Source organism: Zeugodacus cucurbitae, chromosome 6 (genome assembly GCF_028554725.1).
Source record: "Zeugodacus cucurbitae isolate PBARC_wt_2022May chromosome 6, idZeuCucr1.2, whole genome shotgun sequence".
NCBI classification, from domain to species: domain Eukaryota; kingdom Metazoa; phylum Arthropoda; class Insecta; order Diptera; family Tephritidae; genus Zeugodacus; species Zeugodacus cucurbitae.
The window spans coordinates 7,349,002-7,374,838 of NC_071671.1; the positions used below are offsets into that span (position 1 = coordinate 7,349,002).

Sequence of the window (25,837 nt, forward strand, 5' to 3'; positions counted from 1 at the left end):
ACTACACGACAAAACATTTGTTGTTATACGTTATGCATTCGAACGCGACTCTTGAGGTTCATTGCTTTGTGATGGTGAAATAAACTCAAACACATGCATATTGCAGTTAACTGTTAACTTTTTGCCATATAAAATTGACCACATATGTATATAGTCTTCGAGCGAAGTAACCGTTTACCAAGCACCCACAGCGTTCACTTCCTGTGCGAGGAGATCGAAGAAATTTGGAGAAACCCTATCTATTAATGATTGCTTGGCTTATGTCATCTGGCGCTTTAACATAAACTGACCGTCTATTTTAATTTATTAAAACAACAAATAGCGCATTAATTAACTTTGTTATAATGCCTCAAGAGCACAAGAGCTGGTTGCTGGTTGCTGATTTACATGTCCAAGCTTACTGCTTGGCGCCCATTCACAAGCAAACACATAAAAAACAAAATGAAAACGAAACAAATAAACTATGTAGAGGTCAAAATGCAAAGCGAAAATTGGAAAACAATAGTCAAGCGTGGTGCAGAGCGTTCAGTTTCGCGGCAGCTTAGCGAAGGCTAAGATTAATTTAAACGAAAAGTGATACGCTTTTGAATTGATGACTTTGTGCGGTTTGAATGAAGAAAAAACGGATTATTTTTTGTAAATATAAATAATATTTGTAAAAAATATAAATAAATAATTTTAATATTAAAACAAAAATAGTTAATAATTTAATAGAAATTAATAATAAAATAATATTAATAATAATTGTTAAAAAATAGTGCCTACAAATACGCGTTATAAGTGCAAGGAAACCTATTCTTCCAGGGATTTGCTAAACTGCAGTCTGTCTGGAGCTGCTACAAGTAACACAGCACCTACAGCTCTTCTTCTGTTGAAATCGCAAGTAAACTTTTAAGAAATAAAAATAATTAACTAAAATTTTTATATAATTTTATTTGCCTAAAAATGTGCCTTAAGAAGTTATATGGGTTTCAGAAGTTGAAAAAAGTGTATTTTTACAAAGATACATATTTAATGTGTATTTTGTGATTTTTTTATTCCAAAAAGTACTTTGAATTAAAAAACTTACTTTTTTGGTAAAATTTTCGCCATATATAAAGCAAAATAAAAATCATTCGTTCAATAAATAAATAATATTATTTCAAAGATGTGCGCAAAACTTATGTTTTGAGATAAACACGTTTAAAGTTTTGACGTTGCCTGATGGGTGGAACTTCCAAAGGGTCCATCTCTTAGAATTTTAGTCGGATCGATTTGAAATTTTAAGTGAATCTATGTATTAAAAATATTGTACTATTTAAAAATACTAATTTTTTCAAATTTTGAAACCCACCTAACCCCATAAAGAACGTTTAATTTCCACAACGGAGTCTTGGAAATAAAATACAATTTTTTTTTTACTTATTTTTTGTAAAGTTTATTTTTAAGGGGTTATATACAGTTAGGAGGTCGAAAAAAGACATTTTTCAAGATTTTTTTCTAAGCAAACAATTTGGTTTATTGATTTGAAACTTGGCAGGTATATTATGACAAAAATAATTATCGGGAACGTTGATATTGCCAATTTTGCAGAGGTCCGCAAAAAAAGGCCTCTTGCGGTGAGCACGATATCTCTGGACTAGATCATCTAAAATGCAACCAAATAAATTTCATTAATATATTAAATATCTAGTGATTGATCGAAGGAATAAGCAAAAAAAAAATTTACAAAATGGCGGCTACTCAAAGTACAAGGTTCGATTTTCGTCCAAAATTCGGGTCTTTAATTGTTTATAAAAATAAGAAATTTTCATCGGTAGGGGAAATCCTTCGATTAATTACTAAAAAAGTATATAGTTAAGAAGCTTGTGTAAAAATTTCAGACCGATCGGTTCAGCCGTCTCTGAGAAATCTTGCTCGCCGACTTTGAAGACACCGTTTCGAGAAAAACGAGTTTAAAGTTTTGAAAGCACTTTACATGTAGTCGGTGCGCCTTCACTAATGTGTCTATAACTTCGAAAAATATTCGTCGGTGTGTGTATACTCAGATATACATATATATATATATTAAGAAAAGTCGATTTTTTGAAAATCCTAACTGTATATAACCCCTTATGTTTATATATGAGATAATGAAGTATTCGCATCTGGAATATTTGCAAGTGAAGTTCTTTAAATTGCATTCCTTTTCAATCAAACTAAAACTATCAAAACGAATGCGAAAATATGAACAAATCCATAGTTACTCTATGAACTGTTACGTTGGTGTTATTAAAAAAAAAAAAAAAAAAAAAATTGAAAAAGTAAGATCTTATAACTAATATATACATAACTATACTAATTAGTCGACAAGATAATATTTTAAATTTTTATTATATGTAGCATCAGTCGTAACTGTAATCACAAGAATTGTAATAGTTCTCGCATCAAATTTATCAAAGAAAGCTCTCACAAATCGTGAAATATATTCACCATTTAATGTAGATTTCTTTTAAAGTCTTTGGGAACTTTTAGTCTGTATCTAAAAAGACATAAAATGATTTAAGTTAATGATAACTGTGGTTTTAAAGCTCTATTTCGAGCATTGAGCATTTAGCATATAGTGAGCAAAAACTCTAGAGGAAGTTAAGATTTAATCAAAAGGTTCCTAACCTTGATAACAACTTTTGAAATCAACTATGAATATGATCCTCATGTTGAGACCAAGTTGGTAATCTGGTAACCTATGTCCAGGGCATACTGGGATTATGGAGGGAACACTTCTCCGACCTGCTGATTGGCAGTGAAAGTACAACACCATTAGATGGCGACCCGATTCCCCAATCGATGACGATGGAACAGATGTTCCATTACCCGACCATGAGAAAATTCGAATAGCAATTACCCGCTTGAAGAACAACAAAACAGCGGGGCCGATAGATTACCGGCCGAGCTATTCAAATACGGCGGCGAAGAACTAATAAGGTGCATGCATCAGCTTCTTTGCAGAATATGGTCGGAAGAAAGCATGCCCGACGATTGGAATCTCAGTGTGCTCTGCCCAATCCATAAAAAGGATATCCCACAATCTGTGCCAATTACCGTGGCATAAGCCTCCTAAATATCGCCTATAAGGTTCTATCGAACCTGTGAAAGACTAAAGCCCACCGTCAGCTAACTGATTGGACCTTATCAGTGTGGCGTTAGACCTGGAAAATCCACAACTGACCAGATATTCCCCATGCGCCAAATCTTGGAGAAGACCCGTGGAAAGAGGATCGACACACACCACCTTTTTGTCGATTTTAAGACTGCTTTCGACAGCACGAAAAGGAGCTGCCTTTATGCCGCGATGTCTGAATTTGGTATCCCCGCAAAACTAATACGGCTGTGTAAGTTGACGTTGAGCAACACCAAAAGCTCCGTCATAATTGGGAAGAACCTCTCCGATCCGTTCGATGTCAAAGCAGGTTTCAGACAAGATGACTCACTATCGTGTGACTTCTTTTACTTGATGCTGGAAAAAATAATACGAGCTGCAGAACTAAATAGAGAAGGTACATTCTTCTATAAGAGTGTACAGCTCCTGGCATACGCCGATGATATTGATATCATCGGAAGCAACAACCGCGCCCTTAGTTCTGCTTTTTCCCGCCTAGGTAGGGAAGCGAAGCGAATGATTTAAACTTAGTAATTCTATATACCAGGAGGCGGTAACTGTAAGAAAAAAAACAATCTCAAATCCTCTTTTTTGAGACTATATAGCTAACTTCTGAATGTGTTAATAATATCATTAGTTATTCAATCTTATCTGGTTTCAAATTAGCTATTATGAAAAAGTAAGAAGTTAGGTTAGTTCTAGATAGCTAAGCTCTATGTAATACAGTATCAGAAAAAGGGAATACTTCACCATGAAAAAAATGAGTCTCAGAGATTCTACTAGTATTTAAGAAGGAGTATATATGAAAGAATGGAATGGATAATTTTGTGGAACTGGTTCAGCTACTTTATCAATCTTCATTATAATACAATAAACTCACGTACATCGAGGAATTAAAAAAAAATACAATTATCATTACCGTCAAATCGGCTTGAATAATATTCGGCGGATTATTTGTTCTTTTCATTCTATCATTTAGAATTTAGACTGGTCAGCAAAACGTGCACACAACAAAAGCTGTTAGTGGAGTATGGCTACTTATATATAGACACTTAAATAATCATAGTTATAATCAAATCATTTATCAATCAATCAAATTTGAAATGAACAAAAAAAAACAGAAAAATAGCAACAAACAGGAAGTGGCGTTGAGCAAATCGCCTACAGCTTCACCGCTTAATTGTAATTAAATTATGATATTATTCTTTAATTGTTCGAAAAGACATAAGCTTGCCTTATTATTATGGCAACACATGGGTGTGTAAATCGCTGACTAAAGTGTCGTGTACAAGTATTGCATAATTACTGGTAATATTTATATGAGTTTACCATATGAGTTTGTATGAACAGAAATATAGTTAGAAAGAAATAACTTAAGCATTCACTTTTACGTAAACTCAGATGTATGTCCATACCTACATATATGTAGGTGCTTAAGTTGTTGTATGAGCGCAAAGTTTTCATTAGAATCATTAAAATATGATTTCATGGTTAAACTTTCGGGATTTCCTATGAACTTAAATACCGAAGTGGCATATTCATTTCGGGATTCACATGTATTAAGGTATCAATCAATTCGGGGTTCAGTCGATACAATGTTATTGACAACTATTAAATAGAGTTCGAACGGGCAATGGAGATATTAAATACCCGGTGTGTTCAAAAAATAACGGGAATTTCTAAAATTTAAAGTTTCACGAGTATTATTCTGCTAAGGTTAGATACGATGATGACAATTTTTGCGCATTCTTGGCCAAAATCAATACTGTAACGATGCCCCAGCCTCCTTATTCGTTCGGCATAGCTGCGTGTGACTTTTTCCTATTTCCAAAAATAAAGAGCACCTTAAAGGGCCGAGAAGAATTCGCTGAAAGAACCAAAGTCTATCCCAAAAATCGAGTTTGAGCAGTGTTTCGACGATAGGAAGAAGCGCTGGCGTAATTGCATACTATCTAATTTATTCAAAAAAATTTAATTCCCGGTATTTTTTGAGCATTCCAAGTACATCAAATTAAGGGTCGTAGTTTGTTTGAATAGAGGTGTCTCTGAATATCTCTTTCAACTTTTAAAAGTTACATTTTTACTTTGAGTGCAAAAATGTGAAATTCGGGATCCATGTATCTTAATTCCTCAATTATTAGAAATTTCAAGAAAATGCGTCAATATAAAAATTATGAATCCCGAAATCTATATAGAGGATCGATTCGCGAAAATTCTTTGATCGTAAGAATTTTCGGGAGCATGTGTTGGTGTTATAAAAACGATTAATGCCGAAATTTGGTAAACTAAAGTGCGTATACCAACCTTTTTAAATGAGTTTCCGAGCAATATAAAAATGATGAATTCGAAATTTCGAAAACCGAGCATGTTATTCTCGAAATATTCGCAAATGATTTTCAAAAATCAAAAATGATTGAAGTGATTTTAATACAAATTTGGCTTTGAAAATATTTCGGCCACAAAAGTCAGTGTCTTAAAAGTCGGTATCGGAATATCTTAATGCCGATTTTCGGCATTTCGGAATTCTAAAATGCAAAGTTAACATTCTGAGATTGATTTGAACAATGTAAAATTTAGTGACAATGATTATCGGGATTGCAAATAGCAATGCTAACATTCAGAGATTGATTTGAAAAATGTAACTCAAGCAATCGGTGAATCCCGAAATATTCGAAATTCATGTGTTTTACAAATATGAAATTTGAATGATGTGTGTGTGAATGATTTGCAAAATTTTGAAATTCCAAAAAGCAATGCTAACATTCTGAGATTAATTTGAAAAATGTATTTGAAGCAATCGGTAAATCCCGAAAAAATCGAAATTCATGTGCTTTACAAAAATCTGGTTGAAGTATTTTCTTTAAGATTTTAATGCGAATTTGGCTTCAAAAACGCAGAAGTCAGTGTCTTAAAAGTCGTGATCCGAAAATACATATTGATCCCAAAATTTAGTGACAATGATTTTCGGGATTGCAAATAGCAATGCTAACATTCAGAGATTGATTTGAAAAATGTAATTCAAGCAATCGGTGAATCTCGAAATATTCGAAATTCATGTGTTTTACAAATATGTGGTTGAAGTATTTTCTTTAAGATTTTAATGCGAATTTGGCTTCAATAACTTTAGAGGCACAGAAGCCAGTGTCTTAAAGTCGGGATCCGGATATCTTAATCCCGAAATTTATAAACAATGATTTTGGGATTACGAAATTCTAAAATGCAATGCTAACATTCTGAGATTGATTTGAAAAATGTATTCGAAGCAATCGGTTAATCCCGAAATATTCGAAATTCATGGGCTTTACAAAAATCTGGTAGAAGTATTTTTTAACTGATTTTGGCTTCAAAAACGTTTCTGCCATAGAAGTTAGTGTCTTAAAAGCCGGGACCCAAGTACATTAATCACGAAATTTAAAACAATGAGTTTCGGGATTCCAAAGGACAATGCTAACATTCTGAATATTCGAAATTCATGTGTTTTACAAAGATGTGGTTGAAGTATTTTTTAAATGATTTTAATACAAATTTGGCTTCAAAAACGCAGAAGTCAGTGTCTTAAAAGTCGTGATTCGAATATACATAATAATCCCAAAATTAAGAAACAATGATTCGAGATTCCAAAGGGTATTTTTTTAAATGATTCTAATGACAATGCTAACATTCTGAGATTTTTCATTTGAAGGCATCAGTGAATCACGGAATATTCGAAATTCATGTGTTTTACAAAGATGTGGTTGAAGTCTTTTTTCAAATGATTTTTATACGAATTTGTCTTTAATAACTTTACAGCCACAGCAGTCAGTGTCTTAAACGAATAGAAAAAATGAGCAATTTGTTATTAATAATTGTCGATTCTTTTTATAAAGTACAAAGACGCGGCCATATAATTTGCGTGGTTTAAATATAAAAACATAAATTATATCTTTCTAATAAATCAGCATTTTTTGGTTGTTGGTTTTTTTTGTTTTAATTTTATTTTTTTATTTGTAACGTTGCAGATTCATTTACGCTTTCGGCATTCATTCTTACTGACCAAAGACATTTATTAATAATGTTAAATGCAAAATATAAACACACACACACACATTGATACATACAAACGAATGTCGAAAAGCATTGTAGCTCAGTGTGTGTGTGTGCAGTTAACCGTTAAAATACTTATATATACATATATACAGATATATGTATGTATGCTGTTAAATAAACTTCATAAATCTTTAGCATTGTAAATATAAATTTCGACAAATGATTTGCAGCCAAATGTGGTAAAAATCTTTTGCTTTCATGTGTGTTTATTAACCGCATGGGAACTTGAGAAAACTACAGACAGACACGAGTACACAAAAACCGCACAGCTAATTAATTAAAGCACAATTTGTTGCAAAGGAAAATTTGTTGCCAACATTTATGAGCAGCGTACAAAAAAAAAAAATACATAAAATATAAAAAGAAACAAGTAAGGAAAGGCTAAGTTCGGGTGCAACCGAACATACTCTCGCAATTTATTGATATATTTTTATTAAGATAACACACCTTTTTAACCAATTTGAATATCCTATAATTAGGTATATGAGAGCTAGAGGAAGTTACACTATTAGAAGAAAAATATTTCCTCTAAATTAAATTAAGATACCTGAGAGATTTACCGAAATTTTCAGTAAAAAATTACCATGGGGCACTAATTCTTCTTCATATTCGATATTCGGGGCTTTGAAAAGTTATAGTCCGATTTCGACAATTTTTTCACAAGTGATGCCACAGATATGGTTTTCCACCCATAAGTGGGCGATGCCACACCCATTTTCCATTTAGTAACAAAATCTGAGTGCAGCTTCCATCTGCCATTTCTTATGTGAAATTTAGTGTTTTCGTTAGTGAGTTAACCCACTTTCAGTAATTTTCAACCTAACCTTTGTATGGGAGGTGGGCGTGGTTATTATGCGATTTCAACTATTTTCATGGTGTGTAGTGGGGTACGAAAGAGAACCGACTGCAGAAAGTTTGGTTTATATAGCTTTATTGGTTTGCTAGTTATATATAAATAACCGATTTGTGGGCGGGGCCACGCCTACTTCCCCAAAAAAACTACACCCAAATATGCCCCTTCCTAGTGCGATCCCTTATTCCAAATTTTACTTTTATAACTTTATTTATGGCTTAGTTATGACACTTTATGTGTTTTCGGTTTTCGCCATTTTGTGGGCGTGGCAGTGGTCCGATTTCGCCCATTTTCGAAAGCAACCTCCTCAGGGTGCCAAGGAATACGTGTTTCAAGTTTCGTTAAGATATCTCAATTTTTACTCAAGTTATCCGTTGCACGGGCAGACGGACGGACAGACAGACATTCGGATTTTGACTCGTCTCTCACCCTGATCATTTTGATATATATAACCCAATATCTAACTCGTTTAGTTTTATGACTTACAAACAACCGTTATGTGAACAAAACTATAATACTCTCTTAGCAACTTTTGTTGCGAGAGTATAACAACAACAACAACTACAATTGTTTCCCGCACAAATTAATTTGCTTGAACGCTTTGAAATTGTTGCTATTTTGGCGGCTGTGCGGGCTTGCGTCCATTCGTGTATCTTACGGCATTCGTTTGTTGTTGTTGCTGTTGTTATTACCGCTGACTGCTGGCGTGTTTAATTGCCAAAAATTATTTATTATTTAATAACATATTTGACCGTGATACATAACTTGAGATTTTATGTCCATAAATACATACATACAGACGTTAGCGAGCGTTGCGCGTTGAGCTTGGCTTCAGTGCTTTTCTATGTACATACATTTGTATTTTCGAAAAATTCGCGTAGATCTTTTGATGAATTCAAACACTTGCACCTTCGAGATGTTTTTGTTGTTGTTGTGCGTTTTTGTAAATACACTTTATCGTTCGTATGTCTGTATTTTATGTATTTGTTTGTGTACTCAGCATTGTTTCAACGCCGTCAAAATCCGTCAAGCGAGTCTCCACAAAAGCGCACAGCGACTCTCCGCAGCTCTGTTACAAAAGATAACTACATTTCCGTTTGGTGGCATTTTTAATGTTAGTTACGCTTGTGTTTATGTCTATGTATGTATGTAAGCGTTCCAAAGACCCGAAACCGGTTCTTAAGCTTGGTGTTCAATCAAGAGTCACACCAAGTGTACGCTACGTGCGAAAAGTTTGAGTATTGCAAGGGAATGTTGTCAGCTGTTAGGTGTGATAATGTGAGATCACTTTTATGTGGGAAAAGTTGTATAAATTTTTAAGAAAAATTGAGCTGAATTTAAGAATATAAAATTTTAGGAACTCTCGAAAGCACTTTTGGAGTTAACAGCAGCAGCGGAATATGAATAATGACGTGCTGACAAAATTATTTTAAGACGTACTTGGGTACGTTCTTGTTTACTTTAGACACTGCATTCAACGATGGCGAACGGCTTATGCGAGCTTAGTTTACATTTAAGAAAATTATAAGATTATTTTGAATATACAGATATCTTCCAGAATGCTCATATTTCGAAATTTTAAACAATAAGCGATTAATTAGTAAAGGCAGAACTGCCAAAAAGAGTTAGCACAATTCGTGTTGGGATATTCCGCAGAAACATCAAAGCAATTTAAAGATTAATTTGATTAATTTCTCTAACGGCTTTAATGCTGTTATGTATTAGAAAATCAAATATTAAGCTGTTATTGGTATTTACAACACTTTTTTTTTTTTTCAATAAAAAACACATTCTTTCTTGACTAAACTCAAGAAGAATTCTTACACATTTTTCTTGATTAACCTCAATAGGGATTCTTTACAAATTTTTGCAGCTTTTTTAATCTCCATCTCCGAAATATATTGTTTACAGCATCAAAAGTAAAATATTTCTATTTTCAATTATCGCCACTTCGTTAGAGTTAATAGTTGGCTATTTATGGTCATTGGTGAGGTCGTTGGTCTAAGAGTTCAGTTCATTAGGTGCGAATTTTTGGCGTTTGTGTCGACTAATTTATTATTCTAAATTATTTTAAACATATGGTTGCTTGTTTGTATTTATGCCGACTTGCATGTGGGCGCATTACTCAGCAGTATACGGTAGCAACAATTGGAACTACAATAAATACCGTTATATCGTGTTTATGGCACTTCCTTTTTGATATTCATCAAATTTAATTTCGAAAACGTACGAATAATGAATTTGCTTAATTATACTTAATTATTTCCACTGTTAAATTACTTATTTTTTAATGCAAATAAAATGCACAAGATTTGTTTAAAATGTATTTTTAATAGAAGAGGAGAATTAAGCAGGCGATATCTTAAGTAAAAATTTAGAAAAATCGTGAATTTTAATTTTTTTTATATTTACTCATTCAACCACTTAAATGTTGTCGCTTTTAAAAGTCCCCATTCGATATTGTGCACATATGCATCGTCGAAACATTTCTCAAACTCAATTTTGAGACTTTCACACACGTGAAATTAACAATTCCCGTATTTTTTTTAAATACACCTGCTATAAACCTCCCAAATATGATCATCTCCATCCTTCAACCCATATATATCAGTCAATTTGAAGAATTACTCTTTCATAATTATATTCGATGAAGACTTTACACTCAATGAAATAGCATTTGGAACCAAAAAACATAACTAACGAGTTTGATCTGGTTTCAGTCTGAATAAATTAGATAAATTAATGAAAATTTGTATGTTGTTGACCCTGTGCCACATAACTACGGTACTATAAACGCGCAAACGATTTAGATTTAGCCTAATAACGAGTTTTGACAATCCGAAGTCATACATTCCATTGTAACTCGAAATATTTCACAGTCCTTACATTCCTACAGTTTGCGTGGTGTATTTAATGCTCCGTTTTGTTCGTAATTATTTCTTCCTTACAAGTTTTAAGTCTATTATTGATAGTGCACTTATGTCAGCGCTTTTTCCGTCGTTGAAACACTTCTCAAACTCGATTTTTGGTATAGTCTTTAACGAAGCTTTAACGTTCTCTTTATTTTTGGAAATAGGAAAAAGACACGCGGAGCCATGTCTACCGAATCTGGATTGTGGGGCATAATTACAGTATTGTTTTTCGCCCAGAATTCACGAAGAAGGAACTTTTAACAAACGAATATCGCTAAGCTTTTAAAAATGGAACAATTGGAAATTTTACAATACCCGTTATTTTTTGCACACACCTTGTATATGATTTTATCTTTTTATGTTATGATTTATTAGTTTTATAATTTAATCTAACATTCATTACGGAATTTGTTTTTACTCATATATTTCTCATAAATCTGTTTTTTTTAATTATATATAACAATTAGAAATGAATAAATATATAATTTATTGGATTTATTTTTTTTTATACTCTCGCAACAAAAGTTGATAAGAGAGTAGTATAGTTTTGTTCACATAACGGTTGTTTGTAAGTCATAAAACTAAACGAGTTAGATATTGGGTTATATATATCAAAATGATCGGGGTAACGAGACGAGTCAAAATCCGAATGTCTGTCTTTCCGTTCGTCCGTCCATGCGTGCAACGGATAACTTGAGTAAAAATTTGGATATTTTAATGAAACTTGGAACACATGTTCCTTGAGATCCTGAGAGGGTTGCTTTCGAAAATGGGCAAAATCGGACCACTGCATATATCACGCAAACCAATAAAGCTATATAAACCAAACTTTCTGCAGTCGTTTCTTTTAGCTATTTCCTTATATAGTCCAAAAATGAAAGAAATCGCATAATAACCACACCCACCTCCCATACAAAGGTTAGGTAGAAATTTACTAAAAGTGGGTTAACTCACTAACGAAAAACGTCAGAAACACTAAATTTCACATAAGAAATGGCAGATGGAAGCTGCGCTCAGATTTTTTTTAACAAAATGGAAAATGGGCGTGGCATCGCCCACTTATGGGTCAAAAATGTGGAAAATGGATGAAATCGGTTCACAACCACGACAACTTCCCAAGTAACTCAATTTTGAACTCCATCGTATTCCTTTACTTTATAATATATACATAAGGAACCAATGAAGATAGCAAAATAAAATTTTACAGAAATACTGTATATGATCTGTGGCGTCACTTGTGAAAATCGGAATTTGTCGAAATCGGACTATAACTTTTGAAAGCCTCGAATGTCGAATATGAAGAATTCAGTGCCCCATGGTAATTTTTCACCGAAAATATCGATAAATCTCTCAGATATCTCAATTTAATTCAGAGGATATCTTTTTCTTCTAATAGTATGTCTCTGTACCAGAACTGGTTAAAAACTGGTCATAACTTTTCCCTAGCTCTCATATACCTAATTATACGATTTTCAAATTGGGTCAAATTGTGTTTTATCTTAATAAAAATATATCAATAAATTGCGAGAGTATAAAATGTTCGGTTGCACCCGAACATAGCCTTTCCTTACTTGTTTTTATTTTAATTTGTTTTTAATTTGTTGTTTTTTTATACTTTCTTATTAATAATTATTTTTAGATTTATTATTTTTATTTTTTGTTTAATTGTTCTTACTTTTTATTATTTTTATATTTCTAAATATTTTACTTAAAAACCAAAACCTCCTACTTCCTTACGATCGTCAAAATTCTATTATTCTATTCATTAACTTAAAAACTTTTCGCTTCCAAAACAATTTCCTACCAACAACTTCAAAGCAACAACGCTTGCGCTTTCGAAACTTTGCACAACAACTTACAACTCCAACAACACAACGACGGATCCGCATTATGCCGCGACCCATTCTTTCGGTACGTTCGTAAAAATTATACAACAAATTTTTGTTACTCAGCTGCTTGGTGGAGCCCCCCGGCGCTGTAGTTGCTGTTGGCGGTGGTAACTTGTTGGTTGGCTTATTGGCGCTCTCTTGTTGGGTTAGTTGGTTGGTTGTGTAAAATAGGTGGCTTAGCGCATTCGCTTGTGTATGTGCATATGTGTGTGTTTGCATGCATATTTATATACATAGAAACAACGTTATGTATACACTTATGAATATGTATGTAAGTATGTATGTATGTATGTGGTGTATGCAGGAAAGTTATGTTAGGCAGCAGAGTGCTGTTTCGTATATATGTATGTATGTGTAATTATATATGTTTGTATTTGTAAAGCGGTATGCTGTTTATTTGTTTGTATGTCAGCTTACTAGCTCTCACGCCAGCCAGCCAGCCAGTCAGCCCATGTAGCGCTGGTGCTATTGTTGCTTTTCGTCATAACTGCTGCATATTCGTATTTGAGCTTTCAGTACGTATTTGACTTCTTGTGCTTGAAATGGTTTCTGCAATTGCTCACCTTGAGCGCGAGTACCTAATAACTGCCAGCTACATTTAATTATTACTAGACAAAACAGCACTTTCAGTTCTAATAATTCTTCTAATTAAATTGCTTTTTTTTGGTGAAAATTCTCGCTGTGTGTGTGGGGTAAGCGAAAAAGAAATTTTGCTAGCAAAAATATTAAAGCAAAGGAATTTTGTGTAATGAAAAAGTGTGAATTTAATAAAAAAAAAATTTAACTAAAAAAAAAATGAAAATAAAAAAATAATGAAAATTAATTAAATTAAATAAAAATTTATTTAAAAAAAAATTAATTAAAAAAAATTAAATAAAAATTAATTAAAAAAATTAAATCAATTAATTAAAAATTTAATAAAAATTATATAAACATAAAAAATAATATGAAAGTAGTCACACAACGCTCGAGAATTATCGTGTAATACTGTTCGATGTGTTTATGTGCCTTCAGAAATGTCGTCGCTCAAACGCCTTTTAACGCATGTATTTGTCATACTTACATACATACATACATATGTACATACAATACAACGTGTTTATGTGCATTATTTGCTATGTTAACGTACGAACTAAACAAATGTCTACGTCAGTGCATTTCAATTTCAAACGCGTTTCATGTATTTAACCTTGTAATATCTGTATAATCTAGTTTTGTTGTGCAGCTGATTTGATTTTATGGTGTTATTTTAAAAAAATCGACACGTATGTACATAAAGCAATACATTAAATACATACATACAGGCATACATACACAACTGTAAAAAGAAATAAAAAAAATATTTGAAATACACAAATCTGCAAAAAAGTGACTGATCAATCAAAGTACACAATTTTTGTGCGCTGAATACCGTAAAGCGAAAATGTCCGTAAAAGTTAACAATAACAACAACAATAACAATTAAATGAAATATTGAAAAAGTGGCACAAATGCAATGTAAAAGCCCGTGCTGTGCTGAACTCTACTGTTGGTTGGTTGATTGGTTGTGGTGCGCCAAAAAGCTGCGCTATGCGACTGGGTGTCCTAACGCGCATGCGCGAAAGCCTGTGAATTTTTTGCGGCGCATTGTGCCATTGGAATATAATAATATATGAATATATATATCTAGTATAAAATTTATAAATATAAGAAAAAATAATAATAAAAAAATTCATAAAAAATGTAATAAAAAAAATTAATTAAAATGTAATAAAAAAAAAATAAATTAAATAAAAAAATATATATTAAATTTATACTATAAATAATAAATTGTGCCGTTGGCGCAAATATGTATATACAGATATACATATGAATATGTATACAGTGGAACTTCTCTAACTCGAATCACCATAATCCACAAAAAAACTTCGAGTTAGAGAGACTTCGAGTTATAGAATTTTCAATAAAACATAATATTTTACAAAAAGCTGTAAAATATAGATATATACACAGCTGTAGTTATTTACTTCGCATACAGTTTGATGTAAATACATTAAAGCATGTATTCTGTAATTTTGTTTGTTGCATTATGCTGTTGTTTGGATCTGGACGTCTGTATCACATGCCTTTGTTACATGATTTATACAATCCATAAGTGTAATATCATAATTTTTGTTCGTCTCCATACGAATATGGAGTGCCTATAGTATATATAATTGTTCCTTGATAGTAAAATTTAAAATTTTGTATTATGCCCTGGTCGAAAAGTTCGATTTATGGAAGGAAATTTGTATGAAATTGGACTTCTATTGCCAATTTAAGGCAGTAGTCGGCTTTACAGGCTTCAAAAAATCGATTTTTTTCGTTTTGTTTTAAATCTCTTCCAAAACTATCCAAGAATATGTCTTTAAAATTCCAGAGGCCAATTCGACATATTTTCGAAGCTAGAGCAGTTTTAGTGGCCGAACGTCGAGCAGATGCGAATGCATCCCGGACACATGCTCCTCAAAACATACAGGTTCGGCAGGGAAGATGGAGGTATTTATTCCATAATAGAGATGTTTCGAGATGCGTCGAGAAATTCGGAGTTATGTACAGTAATTATATCGGCGATGGCGACTCAAAAACTTTTACTTACATATATTTTTTTGGACCGAAAACTTTAAAGCGCGTTTTCTCGAGTTTTCATTTTCACAAGTGTTAGAAAACAGTGCCGGCGATAGCAAAAAGAATATATGTGCAATCGAAAAAAAACCAAAGTGATCTAGCTTCAGTATTAAATTATCTTCTATATGAACTAAAAAAGTTGAACAAAAGTATTATTTAAACTACATACTTGTTATGCAACTTAAAGTCAATTTTTTTTCTTAATAAAATGAATTTTTTTTTTTTCAAACTTCGAAAAAATTTGGAATTTTATAACTTCTTCGGTATTTTTTTAGTTCATAAAGAAAAGAAACTTATAAAAATTATAAAAAAAAATTAAAAAAATCCATCACCAACACCGATTTACAAGTGCAGACTCCAGGCGCTCCAGAAAAATACTTACAACTTTGAAAAAATTTCAATATTTTTTAATAATAAATATTGTTTTTTAAGCCTTAAATATAGTACACTATCGTCTTAAAATTCCGTTCACCGCAATCATTACCTTCTCTTTCAAAAAAAAAAAAGCTAAAAAACGCTTTTTTCGGCTTCTAAAGCAGACTACTGCCTTAAGAGTTCGAGTTATGGAGAACTTCGAGTTATAGAAGTTCGAGTTATGGAAGTTCAACTGTATATAGTATAAAATTTATAAATATAATAAAAAAATAAATAAATTGAATAAAAAAAAATTAATTAAAAACTATAATTAAAAAAAATAAAACATATAATAAAAAAAATTAATTAAAAAAAATTAATATAAAATTCTATAAAATTTATACTATAAATATAAATCTTTTTTTGTATTTACATATATATATATCTATGTGCATGTGTGTGTGTGTTTTGGTGTGTGAAAAACTTGTGCTTGTTTACTTTGTGCCAATTTTGATTGTGGCCATTGTTGCTGCCGCTTTTCCAGCTAACAAAAGTGAATGCTCCGCTATTAACACTGCATATAAGCCAACAACAGCATAGAGTATTCCTGCATAACCAAACAAAGACACATACTCACTCACACACATATATACATAAATATACACATAATATTAAAACAAGTATAAGTGAAGGCGCAGCTAAGCTATTAATGGAGCAGCTAGAGATCTAACTTGGCATTTGCTGTTTTTGTTATTATTGTTGTTACTACTTAAATGCCTGCAACAAATCGGCTATGCTATTTACATACCTATAATAATACATATAATAATATGTACGTCTGTTTGTTTGTGCTTAAATGTTGTTAACCATGATCGCTTTTACTTTCTTAGTGCTGTTGTTGTTGTTTATTGCTGCTTTTGTTTCAGATTTTATTTAAATGTTTTTTTTTTTGTGTTGCTAAAAATCATTGTTACGTGTTTGTTTTTGTTGTTGTTATTGTTTTTATCATTTAGCCAAACTGCTATAAGCTGAAGCTGTTAAATAAATCTTATATTAGCATATGTATGAGCGTATTTGCATAAGCACAAACATACAAACATACATACATACATATATGTACATATGTCAGTGTAACACACACACCACAGCAAACAGCAAACAGCAGCCACGGCACAGTTCTTTTTGGGTTGCACACCAACGGTAGCACGCTCGCTTGATTTGGTCATTTCTTTTGTCTAAATATTACCAAATCTTTTCGAACGCACAAGCACACCCACATCCATACATATTTAGCGATCAATGTATATACGAGTATATATGTATGTTTGCCTGTAAGACTATAGCAGTGGCAAGTGCAGAATCGCGTTACCTACGGTAATAAACTTTTGCTCGGCAAATAATTACAGCATTTTTATTGTGCGCATGCGTGAGAGTTTTACTCAATTACGCTGTTGAACAATTGAAACGGCGACTTGAAGCCTCGCAGTTTGACTGGTTATTTTTCGTAATTTTTTATTTTTTTTTTTTTTTGATTTTTTGACAAATGCGAGAAGTGTTGTGAAGTTATCACGAGCGAAATAAATTATAAGCGGCCAGACAGTTGTTTATACATACGTACATAAAAGATGAAGACGTTCTTCTAAGCATACAAATTACGCGGTAAAATTCTGAGAAACAAACAAAAAATTAAAAATTAAATTTCAATATATTTTTTTTTAATAAAATAATGTTTTCAATAAAAATAAAAATAAAAAATAAAATTTCAATATTTTTTTAAATAAAATAATGTTTTCAATATAAAATAAAAACAAAAAATAAAATTTCAATATTTTTTTTAATAAAATAATGTTTTCAATATAAAATTAAAAATAAAAATAAAATTTCAATATTTTTTTTAATAAAATAATGTTTTCAATATAAAATAAAAAATAAAAATAAAATTTCAATATTTTTTTTCAAATAAAATAATGTTTCAATATAAAATAAAAAATAAAAATAAAATTTCAATATTTTTTTTTTTAATAAAATAATGTTTTCAATATAAAATAAAAATAAAAAATAAAATTTCAATATTTTTTTTTAATAAAATAATGTTTTCAATATAAATTAAAAAATAAAAAATAAAATTTCAATATTTTTTTTAATAAAGTAATGTTTTCAATATAAAATAAAAAATAAAAATAAAATTTCAATATTTTTTTTTAATAAAATAATGTTTTCAATATAAAATAAAAAAAAAGAAAATTTCAATATTTTTTTTAATAAAATAATGTTTTCAATATAAAATAAAAAATAAAATTTCAATATTTTTTTTAATAAAATAATATTTTCAATATAAAATAAAAATAAAAAATAAAATTTCAATATTTTTTTTTTAATAAAATAATGTTTTCAATATAAAATAAAAACAAAAAATAAAATTTCAATATTTTTTTAAATAAAATAATGTTTTCAATATAAAATAAAAATAAAAAATAAAATTTCAATATTTTTTTAATTAAAATAATGTTTTCAATATAAAATAAAAATAAAAAAATTTCAATATTTTTTTTAATAAAATAATGTTTTCAATATAAAATTAAAAATAAAAATAAAATTTCAATATTTTTTTTAAATAAAATAATGTTTTAAATATAAAATAAAAATTAAAAATAAAATTTCAATATTTTTTTTAATAAAATAATATTTTCAATATAAAATAAATAATAAAAATAAAATTTCAATATTTTTTTTAATAAAATAATGTTTTCAATATAAAATTAAAAATAAAAATAAAATTTCAATGTTTTTTTTAATAAAATAATGTTTTCAATATAAAATAAAAATTAAAAATAAAATTTCAATATTTTTTTTAATAAAATAATGTTTAATAATGTTTTAATAAAATTAAAAATAAAAATAAAATTTCAATATTTTTTTTAATAAAATAATGTTTTCAATATAAAATAAAAAATAAAAATAAAATTTCAATATTTTTTTTAATAAAATAATGTTTTCAATATAAAATAAAATCTAAAAATAAAATTTCAATATTTTTTTTAATAAAATAATGTTTTCAATATAAAATAAAAATAAAAAATAAAATTTCAATATTTTTTTTAATAAAATAATGTTTTCAATATAAAATAAAATTTCAATATTTTTTTTAATAAAATAATGTTTTCAATATAAAATAAAAAATAAAATTTCAATATTTTTTTTTAATAAAATAATGTTTTCAATATAAAATTAAAAATAAAAATAAAATTTCAATGTTTTTTTTAATAAAATAATGTTTTCAATATAAAATAAAAATTAAAAATAAAATTTCAATATTTTTTTTAATAAAATAATGTTTAATAATGTTTTAATAAAATTAAAAATAAAAATAAAATTTCAATATTTTTTTAATAAAATAATGTTTTCAATATAAAATAAAAAATAAAAATAAAATTTCAATATTTTTTTTAATAAAATAATGTTTTCAATATAAAATAAAAAATAAAAATAAAATTTCAATATTTTTTTTAATAAAATAATATTTTCAATATAAAATAAAAGTTAAAAATAAGATTTCAATATTTTTTTTAATAAAATAATGTTTTCAATATAAAATAAAAAATAAAAATAAAATTTAAATATTTTTTTTAAATAAAATAATGTTTTCAATATAAAATAAAAATAAAATTTCAATATTTTTTTTTAATAAAATTATGTTTTCAATATAAAATAAAATCTAAAAATAAAATTTCAATATTTTTTTTTAATAAAATAATGTTTTCAATATAAAATAAGAATAAAAAATAAAATTTCAATATTTTTTTTTAAATAAAATAATGTTTTAAATATAAAATAAAAATTAAAAATAAAATTTCAATATTTTTTTTTAATAAAATAATGTTTTCAATATAAAATAAAAATAAAAAATAAAATTTCAATATTTTTTTTAATAAAATAATGTTTTCAATATAAAATAAAATTTCAATATTTTTTTTAATAAAATAATGTTTTCAATATAAAATTAAAAATAAAAATAAAATTTCAATGTTTTTTTTAATAAAATAATATTTTCAATATAAAATAAAAGTTAAAAATAAGATTTCAATATTTTTTTTAATAAAATAATGTTTTCAATATAAAATAAAAAATAAAAATAAAATTTAAATATTTTTTTTAAATAAAATAATGTTTTCAATATAAAATAAAAATAAAATTTCAATATTTTTTTTTAATAAAATTATGTTTTCAATATAAAATAAAATCTAAAAATAAAATTTCAATATTTTTTTTTAATAAAATAATGTTTTCAATATAAAATAAGAATAAAAAATAAAATTTCAATATTTTTTTTTAAATAAAATAATGTTTTAAATATAAAATAAAAATTAAAAATAAAATTTCAATATTTTTTTTTAATAAAATAATGTTTTCAATATAAAATAAAAATTAAAAATAAAATTTCAATATTTTTTTTAATAAAATAATGTTTAATAATGTTTTAATAAAATTAAAAATAAAAATAAAATTTCAATATTTTTTTTAATAAAATAATGTTTTCAATATAAAATAAAAAATAAAAATAAAATTTCAATATTTTTTTTAATAAAATAATATTTTCAATATAAAATAAAAGTTAAAAATAAGATTTCAATATTTTTTTTAATAAAATAATGTTTTCAATATAAAATAAAAAATAAAAATAAAATTTAAATATTTTTTTTAAATAAAATAATGTCTTCAATATAAAATAAAAAAAAAGAAAATTTCAATATTTTTTTTAATAAAATAATGTTTTCAATATAAAATAAAAAATAAAAATAAAATTTCAATATTTTTTTTAATAAAATAATATTTTCAATATAAAATTAAAAATAAAAATAAAATTTCAATATTTTTTTTAATAAAATAATGTTTTCAATATAAAATAAAAAATAAAAATAAAATTTCAATATTTTTTTTAATAAAATAATGTTTTCAATATAAAATAAAAAATAAAAATAAAATTTCAATATTTTTTTTAATAAAATAATATTTTCAATATAAAATAAAAGTTAAAAATAAGATTTCAATATTTTTTTTAATAAAATAATATTTTCAATATAAAATAAAAGTTAAAAATAAGATTTCAATATTTTTTTTAATAAAATAATGTTTTCAATATAAAATAAAAAATAAAAATAAAATTTCAATATTTTTTTTAATAAAATAATATTTTCAATATAAAATAAAAGTTAAAAATAAGATTTCAATATTTTTTTTAATAAAATAATGTTTTCAATATAAAATAAAAAATAAAAATAAAATTTAAATATTTTTTTTAAATAAAATAATGTCTTCAATATAAAATAAAAAAAAAGAAAATTTCAATATTTTTTTTAATAAAATAATGTTTTCAATATAAAATAAAAAATAAAAATAAAATTTCAATATTTTTTTTAATAAAATAATATTTTCAATATAAAATTAAAAATAAAAATAAAATTTCAATATTTTTTTTTTAATAAAATAATGTTTTCAATATAAAATAAAAAATAAAAATAAAATTTCAATATTTTTTTAAATAAAATAATGTTTTCAATATAAAATAAAAAAAAATAAAATTTCAATATTTTTTTAAATAAAATTATGTTTTCAATATAAAATAAAAATAAAAAATAAAATTTCTATATGTTTTTATAAAATAATGTTTTCAATATAAAATTAAAAATAAAAATATAATTTCAATATTTTTTCAATAAAATAATGTTTTCAATATAAAATAAAAAATAAAAATAAAATTTCAATATTTTTTTAAATAAAATAATATTTTCAATATAAAATAAAAAAAAATAAAATTTCAATATTTTTTTAAATAAAATTATGTTTTCAATATAAAATAAAAATAAAAAATAAAATTTCAATATTTTTTTTAATAAAATAATGTTTTCAATATAAAATAAAAATAAAAAATAAAATTTCAATATTTTTTTTAATAAAATAATGTTTTCAATATAAAATAAAAATAAAAAATAAAATTTCAATATTTTTTTTAATAAAATAATGTTTTCAATATAAAATAAAAAATAAAAATAAAATTTCAATATTTTTTTTTTAATAAAATTATGTTTTCAATATAAAATAAAAATAAAAAATAAAATTTCAATATGTTTTTATAAAATAATGTTTTCAATATAAAATAAAAAATAAAAATAATATTTCAATATTTTTTTTAATAAAATAATGTTTTCAATATAAAATAAAAATTAAAAATAAAATTTCAAAATTTTTTTAAATAAAATAATGTTTTCAATATAAAATAAAAAATAAAAATAAAATTTCAATATTTTTTTTAAATAAAATAATGTTTTCAATACAAAATAAAAATAAAAAATTTTTTTCAGTATAAAATTAAAATAAAAATAAAATTTCAATATTTTTTTAAATAAAATAATGTTTTCAATATAAAATTAAAAATAAAAATAAAATTTCAATATTTTTTTTTAATAAAATTATGTTTTCAATATAAAATAAAAATAAAAAATAAAATTTCAATATTTTTTTAATAAAATAATGTTTTCAATATAAAATTAAAAATAAAAATATAATTTCAATATTTTTTTTAATAAAATAATGTTTCAATATAAAATTAAAAATAAAAATAAAATTTCAATATTTTTTTTTAATAAAATAATGTTTTCAATATTAACTAAAAATTGTCTAAATGTATTATATATTTACAAATACAGTTGAACTTCCACAACTCGAACTTTTGAATTGGCAATAGAAGTAAAATTTGATATAAATTACCCTTCATAATTCGAAGTCTCCCTCTCGAAGCTTGTTTGTGGATTGTGGTGTTACGAGTTAGGAAAATTGAACTGTATACATATTTCATATACATATATATATATACTACATACATATCTATTTCCAATATATCCATACGCTTTTAAACTATAATATTTAATTATACAGTTATTTAAGAATGCAACACCACACGCCACTTTTTGAAAACTTATCTAGCATGTTTTCCCAATCTACATACATATGTACATATCAGTGCGCTAATCAAGTTTACTGCGCGTACGCGAAGGATAAGTCGAGTTCAATGTCCGCAGCGATTCATTAAACCGTTTTGTGTTCATAAAAAAATCAGTAAAAAGCAAACTTGAAAGCTAATAAAACTAATTCAGTTTTTTTCGTCATTTTTACTCAATGACCAAATATGAGCGTATACAAAAATAAACAAACATTCCAAACACCTGTATCGAGATACATATGTACATATGTACAAGTGGAATAAACATATTTCCAGCAATATTGAGGTGTTCAAAAAATAACGGGAATTTTAAAATTTCAAATTTCGCCGGTTTGGTGAGTGCAATTGTCGAAAAGAGCCAAAAGCTACGCCAAAAATTAAGTTTACAAAGTGTTTCGCTAGCATAATTGATTAATAGTCCCCATTTTGAAGGCAACAACATTTAATGTAGACGAATAAATAAATGTTAAAAAAAAATTCCCGTTATTTTTTGAGCATAACTTGTATATAGTTTAAAGCTTTTCTTATATATGTACAGATACATTGTATGTATGCCTGCAGATAAAGGAGATCACTTTCTCTGCATAATCTTACACGTTATAATTGTAAGTGAGCATCACACATTTTTCCTACATTACTGGCCACAAAAGCATAACCCGTCGCAGGCAACTTCGAGTTTTTAACGAGGATGCTTAAGGGGGGGTAAGGTTTGTTTCGTCGAAAAAAGACCTTTTTTCATGAATTTTTTTGGAAAAAATTATTGCTGTAGGTTTATTTTACTTATTATTATATGAAAGTACAACATTTGAAGGATACTTAAAAAAGTTTTATCGAAAAATAGCGAGGAATAACGGATTTATCGTCGATCTCTGCAGGCACCTCGAAATAAAGTTGTTGTGCGGTGACCAGCCTACAGCATCACTGGATCATCCGAAACCAAAAAATCAAAATGCTTTCTTTAGTTTATTAGTCTATCTTACAATTGACGTGGTTGGTACCATTTTCAAGCCAAAATGACGATTTTAGACGAAAAAATCGACCTATTTGCTATTGTAAAATTGTTAGTAATTAAAATTTTTGGAAAAACTCGACGAGAGAGCTATATATATGTAGAATATGTGTTCAAAATTTCAAAACGATCGATGCAGTAGGCTTTAAAAATGACATATTTGGGAAAATCGATTCAAAGTTTTGTACACTCAGCGCAGATAGCTGGAGGTACCATTATTCAACCTGCTGTAACTTTGTTAGTTTTGCTTCGAATGACCTAAAACTTTAACACAATATTCTTGAGATGTTGATGGTTCAGAAAAAAAAATAAATAAATAATAAAAAAAGTTGTCAAACCTTAAAAAAGGGGCAAGTCCATGTAAAAGCCAATTTCTGCTAATTTTTTAATATTTTTAAAGACGATAAAATAACTTTATTGTTTTGAAACTTTAACACAAATTTTGAATCTTTCTAGAGCATAAAAGTATTTTTTCCTTTCAAAATGGCGACTCAGGATAATTTTTTGTCTGATATCCTCGACGCCGAAACTGCTCCCACTATTTATCACTAGTCAACTATTGATCAGAAACCAAAAAAGTTAAAAATGAAATGTATAAAAATAAAAAAAAATTAAAATTGAAATACAAAAGGTATTTGATATATCTTATTTCAGGTATAAAAGGTATTTATTTTATATTTCAGGTTTTGGTAATGTAGAGAAAGTTCTCACTAAATTTTAGATAAAGCGGTCAGTAACTTTTTGAGATACTACATAGGCAGTTTCTTAAAATACAGTTTCGTGATAATCGCGTTTAAAGCTTTTACACACGACACTCAGGTTAACTCCATTATATTAACTATGACTCCGTCAATATTCGAGATTTATTTTCCTCTCATCAGTACACGTTTAATACTTTTTTCATTTTATGGAAAAAAAAGAATTTTTGGAAAATTTTAGCTGAACCCCCAGAAACCGGTTAATAAATTATACGAAAGTTGAACTAAAAGTAAAATAAGGAACAGGAATTCAAAATTTTCCAAATTTTAGTTAACTTCGGCTTTGATAGAGTTTTTTACATTTCATAAACAGACAATAGCTAATAGAAATGAAATTTTTACCAGGTTTTCTTCTATATGTATATATATAAATCACAGGATAACACCATGAAGAGACCATGTGTTCTGTTTTGGGCTTATCGAAATTATCTTATCCTAATCTTCGCTTTAGAATAATATAGCCTTTCGAGCACTGACCAATATTAGAAGCAGCTTCTTCTATTATCTTCTACTTCGGTTTCGAATAGGCAATAATGGGCTAATTAATGAATTAAGCACTAATGGTATCGGTGCTTCTGAAACATACACTTGAAACGGTTTAGAGGATTAATAATGTTTGGAATATCTTTATACAAAAGTATTCACATTTAAGTACATTTCACAATCTCCAGTTCGATAACGTAGAGTTAGAGAGATTCACCAGCTTTACTATCAGATTTTTCCCTAAATAGTCATTAAAATAGGGAAAATATAGTTATAGGCGTAATACTAATCTTATATTGAACCAATAAATCATCCTACACTCAACTAAGGTCACTGTGTAGACTGCTACATCTTCGTCTTCGTCTTTGTTATGTTTTTTGAGAAGTGTTCTACAAGACAGAAATAGTTTGCCATTAACTGAAACCAATACTATGAATAAGTTTTTTGTTTTTTGTTGGTCGAAGCAGGGATCCAACCGTGTTCCAGAGTAGTGATAATGATCGTTGCGGACTCCAAACCAGGCCATTCAGACGCTTTCGTTTTCAGATCTTCATTCTGCTATCTTTCTCCATAGCTGAATAAGTGCTGAAAGCTAAAAAGTCTGAAAAACCTAGTATGAAGCTCCACTTTTATATAGGCTTTAGAGTGCAACTTCAGTCCAAGCTTTCCAGGCGAGCTGCAGCTTTAATTCTATTTATATATTTCTTCCATGTTTTTCAATAATAAATATAT

General features: G+C 27.0%; 1 protein-coding gene across 4 annotated transcripts in view; it reads left to right on the top strand.

Annotated features, from left to right (window-relative positions):
* Positions 1–597: 597 nt before the first annotated feature.
* LOC105210325 (E3 ubiquitin-protein ligase lubel) overlaps positions 598–25,837 on the top strand; it is a 30,969-nt gene continuing 5,729 nt past the window's right edge. The window contains exon 1 of one of the 4 annotated variants that reach the window (XM_029039038.2): positions 598–879. The gene's annotated coding sequence lies outside the window, so the exon portion shown is untranslated. The other 3 variants (XM_029039036.2, XM_029039037.2, XM_011181189.3) reach the window with 3 other exon arrangements.